Source organism: Gnatocerus cornutus, unplaced genomic scaffold, assembly GCF_029298725.1.
Source record: "Gnatocerus cornutus isolate USDA-ARS CGAHR unplaced genomic scaffold, icGnaCorn1.1 ctg00000041.1, whole genome shotgun sequence".
Classification (NCBI taxonomy): Eukaryota; Metazoa; Arthropoda; class Insecta; order Coleoptera; family Tenebrionidae; genus Gnatocerus; species Gnatocerus cornutus.
This window is the reverse complement of record NW_028275390.1, coordinates 1,132,400-1,145,655: the sequence shown is the minus strand read 5'-3', so window position 1 is coordinate 1,145,655 and position 13,256 is coordinate 1,132,400.

Below are 13,256 nucleotides of genomic sequence, written 5' to 3'. Positions count from 1 at the left end.
TTCTATCTTGAATTCGCCAAGAAGAGCACGAAATCTACAAAATCATGACTTTTTACCTAGATTCAACGGCTGAATTGCAAGAAAACAGCAGAATTCTGCACGAAATCATCAAAATTCTTACAGAAAACCGCATATTTCGATGCAAAACGACGATTTCTCGCCGATTTTCGTTGTTTTCTGGCTTGAATTCGCAAAGAAGAGCACGAAATCTACAAAATCATGACTTTTTACCAAGATTCAACGGCTGAATTGCAAGAAAACAGCAGAATTCTGCACGAAATCATCAAAATTCTTACAGAAAACCGCATATTTCGATGCAAAACGATGATTTCTCGCCGATTTTCGTTGTTTTCTGGCATGAATTCGCAAAGAAGATCACGAAATCTACAAAATCATGACTTTTTACCAAGATTCAACGGCTGAATTGCAAGAAAACAGCAGAATTCTGCACGAAATCATCAAAATTCTTAGAGAAAATCGCATATTTCGATGCAAAACGACGATTTCTCGCCGATTTTCGTTGTTTTCTGGCTTGAATTCGCAAAGAAGAGCACGAAATCTACAAAATCATCACTTTTTACCAAGATTCAACGGCTGAATTGCAAGAAAACAGCAGAATTCTGCACGAAATCATCAAAATTCTTAGAGAAAACCGCATATTTCGATGCAAAACGACGATTTCTCGCCGATTTTCGTTGTTTTCTGGCATGAATTTGCAAAGAAGAGCACGAAATCTACAAAGTCATGACTTTTTATCAAGATTCAACGGCTGAATTGCAAGAAAACAGCAGAATTCTGCACGAAATCATCAAAATTCTTAGAGAAAACCGCATATTTCGATGCAAAACGACGATTTCTCGCTGATTTTCGTTGTTTTCTATCTTGAATTCGCAAAGAAAAGCACGAAATCTACAAAATCATCACTTTTTACCAAGATTCAACGGCTGAATTCCAAGAAAACAGCAGAATTCTGCACGAAATCATCAAAATTCTTAGAGAAAACCGCATATTTCGATGCAAAACGACGAATTCTGGCCGATTTTCGTGGTTTTCTGGCTTGAATTCGCAAAGAAGAGCACGAAATCTACAAAATCATGACTTTTTACCAAGATTCAACGGCTGAATTGCAAGAAAACAGCAGAACTCTGCACGAAATCGTCAAAATTCTTAGAGAAAACCGCATATTTCGATGCAAAACGACGATTTTTCGCCGATTTTCGTTGTTTTCTGGCTTGAATTCGCAAAGAAGAGCACGCAATCTACAAAATCATGACTTTTTACCAAGATTCAACGGCTGAATTGCAAGAAAACAGCAGAATTCTGCACGAAATCATCAAAATTCTTACAGAAAACCGCATATTTCGATGCAAAACGACGATTTCTCGCCGATTTTCGTTGTTTTCTGGCTTGAATTCGCAAAGAAGTGCACGAAATCTACAAAATCATGACTTTTTACCAAGATTCAACGTCTAAATTGCAAGAAAACAGCAGAATTCTGCACGAAATCATCAAAATTCTTAAAGAAAACTGCATATTTCGATGGAAAACAACGATTTCTCGCCGATTTTCGTTGTTTTCTATCTTGAATTCGCCAAGAAGAGCACGAAATCTACAAAATCATGACTTTTTATCTAGATTCAACGGCTGAATTGCAAGAAAACAGCAGAATTCTGCACGAAATCATCAAAATTCTTACAGAAAACCGCATATTTCGATGCAAAACGACGATTTCTCGCCGATTTTCGTTGTTTTCTGGCTTGAATTCGCAAAGAAGAGCACGAAATCTACAAAATCATGACTTTTTACCAAGATTCAACGGCTGAATTGCAAGAAAACAGCAGAATTCTGCACGAAATCATCAAAATTCTTACAGAAAACCGGATATTTCGATGCAAAACGATGATTTCTCGCCGATTTTCGTTGTTTTCTGGCATGAATTCGCAAAGAAGATCACGAAATCTACAAAATCATGACTTTTTACCAAGATTCAACGGCTGAATTGCAAGAAAACAGCAGAATTCTGCACGAAATCATCAAAATTCTTAGAGAAAATCGCATATTTCGATGCAAAACGACGATTTCTCGCCGATTTTCGTTGTTTTCTGGCTTGAATTCGCAAAGAAGAGCACGAAATCTACAAAATCATCACTTTTTACCAAGATTCAACGGCTGAATTGCAAGAAAACAGCAGAATTCTGCACGAAATCATCAAAATTCTTAGAGAAAACCGCATATTTCGATGCAAAACGACGATTTCTCGCCGATTTTCGTTGTTTTCTGGCATGAATTTGCAAAGAAGAGCACGAAATCTACAAAGTCATGACTTTTTATCAAGATTCAACGGCTGAATTGCAAGAAAACAGCAGAATTCTGCACGAAATCATCAAAATTCTTACAGAAAACCGCATATTTCGATGCAAAACGACGATTTCTCGCCGATTTTCGTTGTTTTCTGGCATGAATTTGCAAAGAAGAGCACGAAATCTACAAAATCATGACTTTTTATCAAGATTCAACGGCTGAATTGCAAGAAAACAGCAGAAATCTGCACGAAATCATCAAAATTCTTAGAGAAAACCGCATATTTCGATGCAAAACGACGATTTCTCGCTGATTTTCGTTGTTTTCTATCTTGAATTCGCAAAGAAGAGCACGAAATCTACAAAATCATGACTTTTTACCAAGATTCAACGGCTGAATTGCAAGAAAACAGCAGAATTCTGCACGAAATCATCAAAATTCTTAGAGAAAACCGCATATTTCGATGCAAAACGACGATTTCTCGCCGATTTTCGTGGTTTTCTGGCATGAATTCGCAAAGAAGAGCACGAAATCTACAAAATCATGACTTTTTACCAAGATTCAACGGCTGAATTGCAAGAAAACAGCAGAATTCTGCACGAAATCATCAAAATTCTTAGAGAAAACCGCATATTTCGATGCAAAACGACGATTTCTCGCTGATTTTCGTTCTTTTCCATCTTGAATTTGCAAAGAAGAGCACGAAATCTACAAAATCATGACTTTTTACCAAGATTCAACGGCTCAATTGCAAGAAAACAGCAGAACTCTGCACGAAATCGTCAAAATTCTTAGAGAAAACCGCATATTTCGATGCAAAACGACGATTTCTCGCGGATTTTCGTTGTTTTCTGGCTTGAATTCGCAAAGAAGAGCACGAAATCTACAAAATCATCACTTTTTACCAAGATTCAACGGCTGAATTCCAAGAAAACAGCAGAATTCTGCACGAAATCATCAAAATTCTTAGAGAAAACCGCATATTTCGATGCAAAACGACGATTTCTCGCCGATTTTCGTGGTTTTCTGGCTTGAATTCGCAAAGAAGAGCACGAAATCTACAAAATCATGACTTTTTACCAAGATTCAACGGCTGAATTGCAAGAAAACAGCAGAATTCTGCACGAAATCATCAAAATTCTTAGAGAAAACCGCATATTTCGATGCAAAACGACGATTTCTCGCCGATTTTCGTGGTTTTCTGGCTTGAATTCGCAAAGAAGAGCACGCAATCTACAAAATCATGACTTTTTACCAAGATTCAACGGCTGAATTGCAAGAAAACAGCAGAATTCTGCACGAAATCATCAAAATTCTTAGAGAAAACCGCATATTTCGATGCAAAACGACGATTTCTCGCCGATTTTCGTTGTTTTCTGTCTTGAATTCGCAAAGAAGTGCACGAAATCTACAAAATCATGACTTTTTACCAAGATTCAACGTCTGAATTGCAAGAAAACAGCAGAATTCTGCACGAAATCATCAAAATTCTTAAAGAAAACTGCATATTTCGATGGAAAACAACGATTTCTCGCCGATTTTCGTTGTTTTCTATCTTGAATTCGCCAAGAAGAGCACGAAATCTACAAAATCATGACTTTTTACCTAGATTCAACGGCTGAATTGCAAGAAAACAGCAGAATTCTGCACGAAATCATCAAAATTCTTACAGAAAACCGCATATTTCGATGCAAAACGACGATTTCTCGCCGATTTTCGTTGTTTTCTGGCTTGAATTCGCAAAGAAGAGCACGAAATCTACAAAATGATGACTTTTTACCAAGATTCAACGGCTGAATTGCAAGAAAACAGCAGAATTCTGCACGAAATCATCAAAATTCTTACAGAAAACCGCATATTTCGATGCAAAACGATGATTTCTCGCCGATTTTCGTTGTTTTCTGGCATGAATTCGCAAAGAAGATCACGAAATCTACAAAATCATGACTTTTTACCAAGATTCAACGGCTGAATTGCAAGAAAGCAGCAGAATTCTGCACGAAATCATCAAAATTCTTAGAGAAAATCGCATATTTCGATGCAAAACGACGATTTCTCGCCGATTTTCGTTGTTTTCTGGCTTGAATTCGCAAAGAAGAGCACGAAATCTACAAAATCATCACTTTTTACCAAGATTCAACGGCTGAATTGCAAGAAAACAGCAGAATTCTGCACGAAATCATCAAAATTCTTAGAGAAAACCGCATATTTCGATGCAAAACGACGATTTCTCGCCGATTTTCGTTGTTTTCTGGCATGAATTTGCAAAGAAGAGCACGAAATCTACAAAGTCATGACTTTTTATCAAGATTCAACGGCTGAATTGCAAGAAAACAGCAGAATTCTGCACGAAATCGTCAAAATTCTTAGAGAAAACCGCATATTTCGATGCAAAACGACGATTTCTCGCCGATTTTCGTTGTTTTCTGGCTTGAATTCGCAAAGAAGAGCACGAAATCTACAAAATCATCACTTTTTACCAAGATTCAACGGCTGAATTGCAAGAAAACAGCAGAATTCTGCACGAAATCATCAAAATTCTTACAGAAAACCGCATATTTCGATGCAAAACGACGATTTCTCGCCGATTTTCGTTGTTTTCTGGCATGAATTTGCAAAGAAGAGCACGAAATCTACAAAATCATGACTTTTTATCAAGATTCAACGGCTGAATTGCAAGAAAACAGCAGAATTCTGCACGAAATCATCAAAATTCTTAGAGAAAACCGCATATTTCGATGCAAAACGACGATTTCTCGCTGATTTTCGTTGTTTTCTATCTTGAATTCGCAAGGAAGAGCACGAAATCTACAAAGTCATGACTTTTTACCAAGATTCAGCGGCTGAATTGCAAGAAATCAGCAGAATTCTGCACGAAATCGTCAAAATTCTTAGAGAAAACCGCATATTTCGATGCAAAACGACGATTTCTCACCGATTTTCGTTGTTTTCTGGCTTGAATTCGCAAAGATGAGCACGAAATCCACAAAATCATCACTTTTTACCAAGATTCAACGGCTGAATTGCAAGAAAACAGCAGAATTCTGCACGAAATCATCAAAATTCTTAGAGAAAACCGCATATTTCGATGCAAAACGACGATTTCTCGCTGATTTTCGTTGTTTTCTATCTTGAATTCGCAAAGAAAAGCACGAAATCTACAAAATCATCACTTTTTACCAAGATTCAACGGCTGAATTCCAAGAAAACAGCAGAATTCTGCACGAAATCATCAAAATTCTTAGAGAAAACCGCATATTTCGATGCAAAACGAAGATTTCTCGCCGATTTTCGTGGTTTTCTGGCTTGAATTCGCAAAGAAGAGCACGAAATCTACAAAATCATGACTTTTTACCAAGATTCAACGGCTGAATTGCAAGAAAACAGCAGAACTCTGCACGAAATCATCAAAATTCTTAGAGAAAACCGCATATTTCGATGCAAAACGACGATTTTTCGCCGATTTTCGTTGTTTTCTGGCTTGAATTCGCAAAGAAGAGCACGCAATCTACAAAATCATGACTTTTTACCAAGATTCAACGGCTGAATTGCAAGAAAACAGCAGAATTCTGCACGAAATCATCAAAATTCTTACAGAAAACCGCATATTTCGATGCAAAACGACGATTTCTCGCCGATTTTCGTTGTTTTCTGGCTTGAATTCGCAAAGAAGTGCACGAAATCTACAAAATCATGACTTTTTACCAAGATTCAACGTCTGAATTGCAAGAAAACAGCAGAATTCTGCACGAAATCATCAAAATTCTTAAAGAAAACTGCATATTTCGATGGAAAACAACGATTTCTCGCCGATTTTCGTTGTTTTCTATCTTGAATTCGCCAAGAAGAGCACGAAATCTACAAAATCATGACTTTTTACCTAGATTCAACGGCTGAATTGCAAGAAAACAGCAGAATTCTGCACGAAATCATCAAAATTCTAACAGAAAACCGCATATTTCGATGCAAAACGACGATTTCTCGCCGATTTTCGTTGTTTTCTGCTTGAATTCGCAAAGAAGAGCACGAAATCTACAAAATCATGACTTTTTACCAAGATTCAACGGCTGAATTGCAAGAAAACAGCAGAATTCTGCACGAAATCATCAAAATTCTTACAGAAAACCGCATATTTCGATGCAAAACGACGATTTCTCGCTGATTTTCGTTGTTTTCTATCTTGAATTCGCAAGGAAGAGCACGAAATCTACAAAGTCATGACTTTTTACCAAGATTCAGCGGCTGAATTGCAAGAAATCAGCAGAATTCTGCACGAAATCATCAAAATTCTTACAGAAAACCGCATATTTCGATGCAAAACGACGATTTCTCGCCGATTTTCGTTGTTTTCTGGCTTGAATTCGCAAAGAAGTGCACGAAATCTACAAAATCATGACTTTTTACCAAGATTCAACGTCTGAATTGCAAGAAAACAGCAGAATTCTGCACGAAATCATCAAAATTCTTAAAGAAAACTGCATATTTCGATGGAAAACAACGATTTCTCGCCGATTTTCGTTGTTTTCTATCTTGAATTCGCCAAGAAGAGCACGAAATCTACAAAATCATGACTTTTTACCTAGATTCAACGGCTGAATTGCAAGAAAACAGCAGAATTCTGCACGAAATCATCAAAATTCTTAGAGAAAACCGCATATTTCGATGCAAAACGACGATTTCTCACCGATTTTCGTTGTTTTCTGGCTTGAATTCGCAAAGATGAGCACGAAATCCACAAAATCATCACTTTTTACCAAGATTCAACGGCTGAATTGCAAGAAAACAGCAGAATTCTGCACGAAATCATCAAAATTCTTAGAGAAAACCGCATATTTCGATGCAAAACGACGATTTCTCGCTGATTTTCGTTGTTTTCTATCTTGAATTCGCAAAGAAAAGCACGAAATCTACAAAATCATCACTTTTTACCAAGATTCAACGGCTGAATTCCAAGAAAACAGCAGAATTCTGCACGAAATCATCAAAATTCTTAGAGAAAACCGCATATTTCGATGCAAAACGACGATTTCTCGCCGATTTTCGTGGTTTTCTGGCTTGAATTCGCAAAGAAGAGCACGAAATCTACAAAATCATGACTTTTTACCAAGATTCAACGGCTGAATTGCAAGAAAACAGCAGAACTCTGCACGAAATCATCAAAATTCTTAGAGAAAACCGCATATTTCGATGCAAAACGACGATTTTTCGCCGATTTTCGTTGTTTTCTGGCTTGAATTCGCAAAGAAGAGCACGCAATCTACAAAATCATGACTTTTTACCAAGATTCAACGGCTGAATTGCAAGAAAACAGCAGAATTCTGCACGAAATCATCAAAATTCTTACAGAAAACCGCATATTTCGATGCAAAACGACGATTTCTCGCCGATTTTCGTTGTTTTCTGGCTTGAATTCGCAAAGAAGTGCACGAAATCTACAAAATCATGACTTTTTACCAAGATTCAACGTCTGAATTGCAAGAAAACAGCAGAATTCTGCACGAAATCATCAAAATTCTTAAAGAAAACTGCATATTTCGATGGAAAACAACGATTTCTCGCCGATTTTCGTTGTTTTCTATCTTGAATTCGCCAAGAAGAGCACGAAATCTACAAAATCATGACTTTTTACCTAGATTCAACGGCTGAATTGCAAGAAAACAGCAGAATTCTGCACGAAATCATCAAAATTCTAACAGAAAACCGCATATTTCGATGCAAAACGACGATTTCTCGCCGATTTTCGTTGTTTTCTGCTTGAATTCGCAAAGAAGAGCACGAAATCTACAAAATCATGACTTTTTACCAAGATTCAACGGCTGAATTGCAAGAAAACAGCAGAATTCTGCACGAAATCATCAAAATTCTTACAGAAAACCGCATATTTCGATGCAAAACGATGATTTCTCGCCGATTTTCGTTGTTTTCTGGCATGAATTCGCAAAGAAGATCACGAAATCTACAAAATCATGACTTTTTACTAAGATTCAACGGCTGAATTGCAAGAAAACAGCAGAATTCTGCACGAAATCATCAAAATTCTTAGAGAAAATCGCATATTTCGATGCAAAACGACGATTTCTCGCCGATTTTCGTTGTTTTCTGGCTTGAATTCGCAAAGAAGAGCACGAAATCTACAAAATCATCACTTTTTACCAAGATTCAACGGCTGAATTGCAAGAAAACAGCAGAATTCTGCACGAAATCATCAAAATTCTTAGAGAAAACCGCATATTTCGATGCAAAACGACGATTTCTCGCCGATTTTCGTTGTTTTCTGGCATGAATTTGCAAAGAAGAGCACGAAATCTACAAAGTCATGACTTTTTATCAAGATTCAACGGCTGAATTGCAAGAAAACAGCAGAATTCTGCACGAAATCGTCAAAATTCTTAGAGAAAACCGCATATTTCGATGCAAAACGACGATTTCTCGCCGATTTTCGTTGTTTTCTGGCTTGAATTCGCAAAGAAGAGCACGAAATCTACAAAATCATCACTTTTTACCAAGATTCAACGGCTGAATTGCAAGAAAACAGCAGAATTCTGCACGAAATCATCAAAATTCTTACAGAAAACCGCATATTTCGATGCAAAACGACGATTTCTCGCCGATTTTCGTTGTTTTCTGGCATGAATTTGCAAAGAAGAGCACGAAATCTACAAAATCATGACTTTTTATCAAGATTCAACGGCTGAATTGCAAGAAAACAGCAGAAATCTGCACGAAATCATCAAAATTCTTAGAGAAAACCGCATATTTCGATGCAAAACGACGATTTCTCGCTGATTTTCGTTGTTTTCTATCTTGAATTCGCAAAGAAGAGCACGAAATCTACAAAATCATGACTTTTTACCAAGATTCAACAGCTGAATTGCAAGAAAACAGCAGAATTCTGCACGAAATCATCAAAATTCTTAGAGAAAACCGCATATTTCGATGCAAAACGACGATTTCTCGCCGATTTTCGTGGTTTTCTGGCATGAATTCGCAAAGAAGAGCACGAAATCTACAAAATCATGACTTTTTACCAAGATTCAACGGCTGAATTGCAAGAAAACAGCAGAATTCTGCACGAAATCATTAAAATTCTTAGAGAAAACCGCATATTTCGATGCAAAACGACGATTTCTCGCTGATTTTCGTTCTTTTCCATCTTGAATTTGCAAAGAAGAGCACGAAATCTACAAAATCATCACTTTTTACCAAGATTCAACGGCTGAATTGCAAGAAAACAGCAGAATTCTGCACGAAATCATCAAAATTCTTAGAGAAAACCGCATATTTCGATGCAAAACGACGATTTCTCGCTGATTTTCGTTGTTTTCTATCTTGAATTCGCAAAGAAGAGCACGGAATCTACAAAATCATGACTTTTTACCAAGATTCAACGGCTGAATTGCAAGAAAACAGCAGAATTCTGCACGAAATCATCAAAATTCTTACAGAAAACCGCATATTTCGATGCAAAACGACGATTTCTCGCCGATTTTCGTTGTTTTCTATCTTGAATTGGCCAAGAAGAGCACGAAATCTACAAAATCATAACTTTTTACCTAGATTCAACGGCTGAATTGCAAGAAAACAGCAGAATTCTGCACGAAATCATCAAAATTCTTAGAGAAAACCGCATATTTCGATGCAAAACGACGATTTCTCGCCGATTTTTGTTGTTTTCTGGCTTGAATTTGCAAAGAAGAGCACGAAATCTACAAAATCATCACTTTTTACCAAGATTCAACGACTGAATTGCAAGAAAACAGCAGAATTCTGCACGAAATCATCAAAATTCTTAGAGAAAACCGCATATTTCGATGCAAAACGACGATTTCTCGCCGATTTTCGTGGCTTTCTGGCATGAATTCGCAAAGAAGAGCACGAAATCTACAAAATCATGACTTTTTACCAAGATTCAACGGCTGAATTGCCAGAAAACAGCAGAATTCTGCACGAAATCATCAAAATTCTTAGAGAAAACCGCATATTTCGATGCAAAACGACGATTTCTCGCTGATTTTCGTTCTTTTCCATCTTGAATTTGCAAAGAAGAGCACGAAATCTACAAAATCATGACTTTTTACCAAGATTCAACGGCTCAATTGCAAGAAAACAGCAGAACTCTGCACGAAATCGTCAAAATTCTTAGAGAAAACCGCATATTTCGATGCAAAACGACGATTTCTCGCCGATTTTCGTTGTTTTCTGGCTTGAATTCGCAAAGAAGAGCACGAAATCTACAAAATCATCACTTTTTACCAAGATTCAACGGCTGAATTCCAAGAAAACAGCAGAATTCTGCACGAAATCATCAAAATTCTTAGAGAAAACCGCATATTTCGATGCAAAACGACGATTTCTCGCCGATTTTCGTGGTTTTCTGGCTTGAATTCGCAAAGAAGAGCACGAAATCTACAAAATCATGACTTTTTACCAAGATTCAACGGCTGAATTGCAAGAAAACAGCAGAATTCTGCACGAAATCATCAAAATTCTTAGAGAAAACCGCACATTTCGATGCAAAACGACGATTTTTCGCCGATTTTCGTTGTTTTCTGGCTTGAATTCGCAAAGAAGAGCACGAAATCTACAAAATCATCACTTTTTACCAAGATTCAACGGCTGAATTGCAAGAAAACAGCAGAATTCTGCACTAAATCATCAAAATTCTTAGAGAAAACCGCATATTTCGATGCAAAACGACGATTTCTCGCTGATTTTCGTTGTTTTCTATCTTGAATTCGCAAAGAAGAGCACGCAATCTACAAAATCATGACTTTTTACCAAGATTCAACGGCTGAATTGCAAGTAAACAGCAGAATTCTGCACGAAATCATCAAAATTCTTAGAGAAAACCGCATATTTCGATGCAAAACGACGATTTCTCGCTGATTTTCGTTCTTTTCCATCTTGAATTTGCAAAGAAGAGCACGAAATCTACAAAATCATGACTTTTTACCAAGATTCAACGGCTCAATTGCAAGAAAACAGCAGAACTCTGCACGAAATCGTCAAAATTCTTAGAGAAAACCGCATATTTCGATGCAAAACGACGATTTCTCGCCGATTTTCGTGGCTTTCTGGCATGAATTCGCAAAGAAGAGCACGAAATCTACAAAATCATGACTTTTTACCAAGATTCAACGGCTGAATTGCCAGAAAACAGCAGAATTCTGCACGAAATCATCAAAATTCTTAGAGAAAACCGCATATTTCGATGCAAAACGACGATTTCTCGCTGATTTTCGTTCTTTTCCATCTTGAATTTGCAAAGAAGAGCACGAAATCTACAAAATCATGACTTTTTACCAAGATTCAACGGCTCAATTGCAAGAAAACAGCAGAACTCTGCACGAAATCGTCAAAATTCTTACAGAAAACCGCATATTTCGATGCAAAACGACGATTTCTCGCCGATTTTCGTTGTTTTCTGGCTTGAATTCGCAAAGAAGAGCACGAAATCTACAAAATCATCACTTTTTACCAAGATTCAACGGCTGAATTCCAAGAAAACAGCAGAATTCTGCACGAAATCATCAAAATTCTTAGAGAAAACCGCATATTTCGATGCAAAACGACGATTTCTCGCCGATTTTCGTGGTTTTCTGGCTTGAATTCGCAAAGAAGAGCACGAAATCTACAAAATCATGACTTTTTACCAAGATTCAACGGCTGAATTGCAAGAAAACAGCAGAATTCTGCACGAAATCATCAAAATTCTTAGAGAAAACCGCACATTTCGATGCAAAACGACGATTTTTCGCCGATTTTCGTTGTTTTCTGGCTTGAATTCGCAAAGAAGAGCACGAAATCTACAAAATCATCACTTTTTACCAAGATTCAACGGCTGAATTGCAAGAAAACAGCAGAATTCTGCACGAAATCATCAAAATTCTTAGAGAAAACCGCATATTTCGATGCAAAACGACGATTTCTCGCTGATTTTCGTTGTTTTCTATCTTGAATTCGCAAAGAAGAGCACGCAATCTACAAAATCATGACTTTTTACCAAGATTCAACAGCTGAATTGCAAGTAAACAGCAGAATTCTGCACGAAATCATCAAAATTCTTACAGAAAACCGCATATTTCGATGCAAAACGACGATTTCTCGCCGATTTTCGTTGTTTTCTGGCTTGAATTCGCAAAGAAGTGCACGAAATCTACAAAATCATGACTTTTTACCAAGATTCAACGTCTGAATTGCAAGAAAACAGCAGAATTCTGCACGAAATCATCAAAATTCTTAAAGAAAACTGCATATTTCGATGGAAAACAACGATTTCTCGCCGATTTTCGTTGTTTTCTATCTTGAATTCGCCAAGAAGAGCACGAAATCTACAAAATCATGACTTTTTACCTAGATTCAACGGCTGAATTGCAAGAAAACAGCAGAATTCTGCACGAAATCATCAAAATTCTTACAGAAAACCGCATATTTCGATGCAAAACGACGATTTCTCGCCGATTTTCGTTGTTTTCTGGCTTGAATTCGCAAAGAAGAGCACGAAATCTACAAAATCATGACTTTTTACCAAGATTCAACGGCTGAATTGCAAGAAAACAGCAGAATTCTGCACGAAATCATCAAAATTCTTACAGAAAACCGCATATTTCGATGCAAAACGATGATTTCTCGCCGATTTTCGTTGTTTTCTGGCATGAATTCGCAAAGAAGATCACGAAATCTACAAAATCATGACTTTTTACCAAGATTCAACGGCTGAATTGCAAGAAAACAGCAGAATTCTGCACGAAATCATCAAAATTCTTAGAGAAAATCGCATATTTCGATGCAAAACGACGATTTCTCGCCGATTTTCGTTGTTTTCTGGCTTGAATTCGCAAAGAAGAGCACGAAATCTACAAAATCATCACTTTTTACCAAGATTCAACGGCTGAATTGCAAGAAAACAGCAGAATTCTGCACGAAATCATCAAAATTCTTAGAGAAAACCGCAT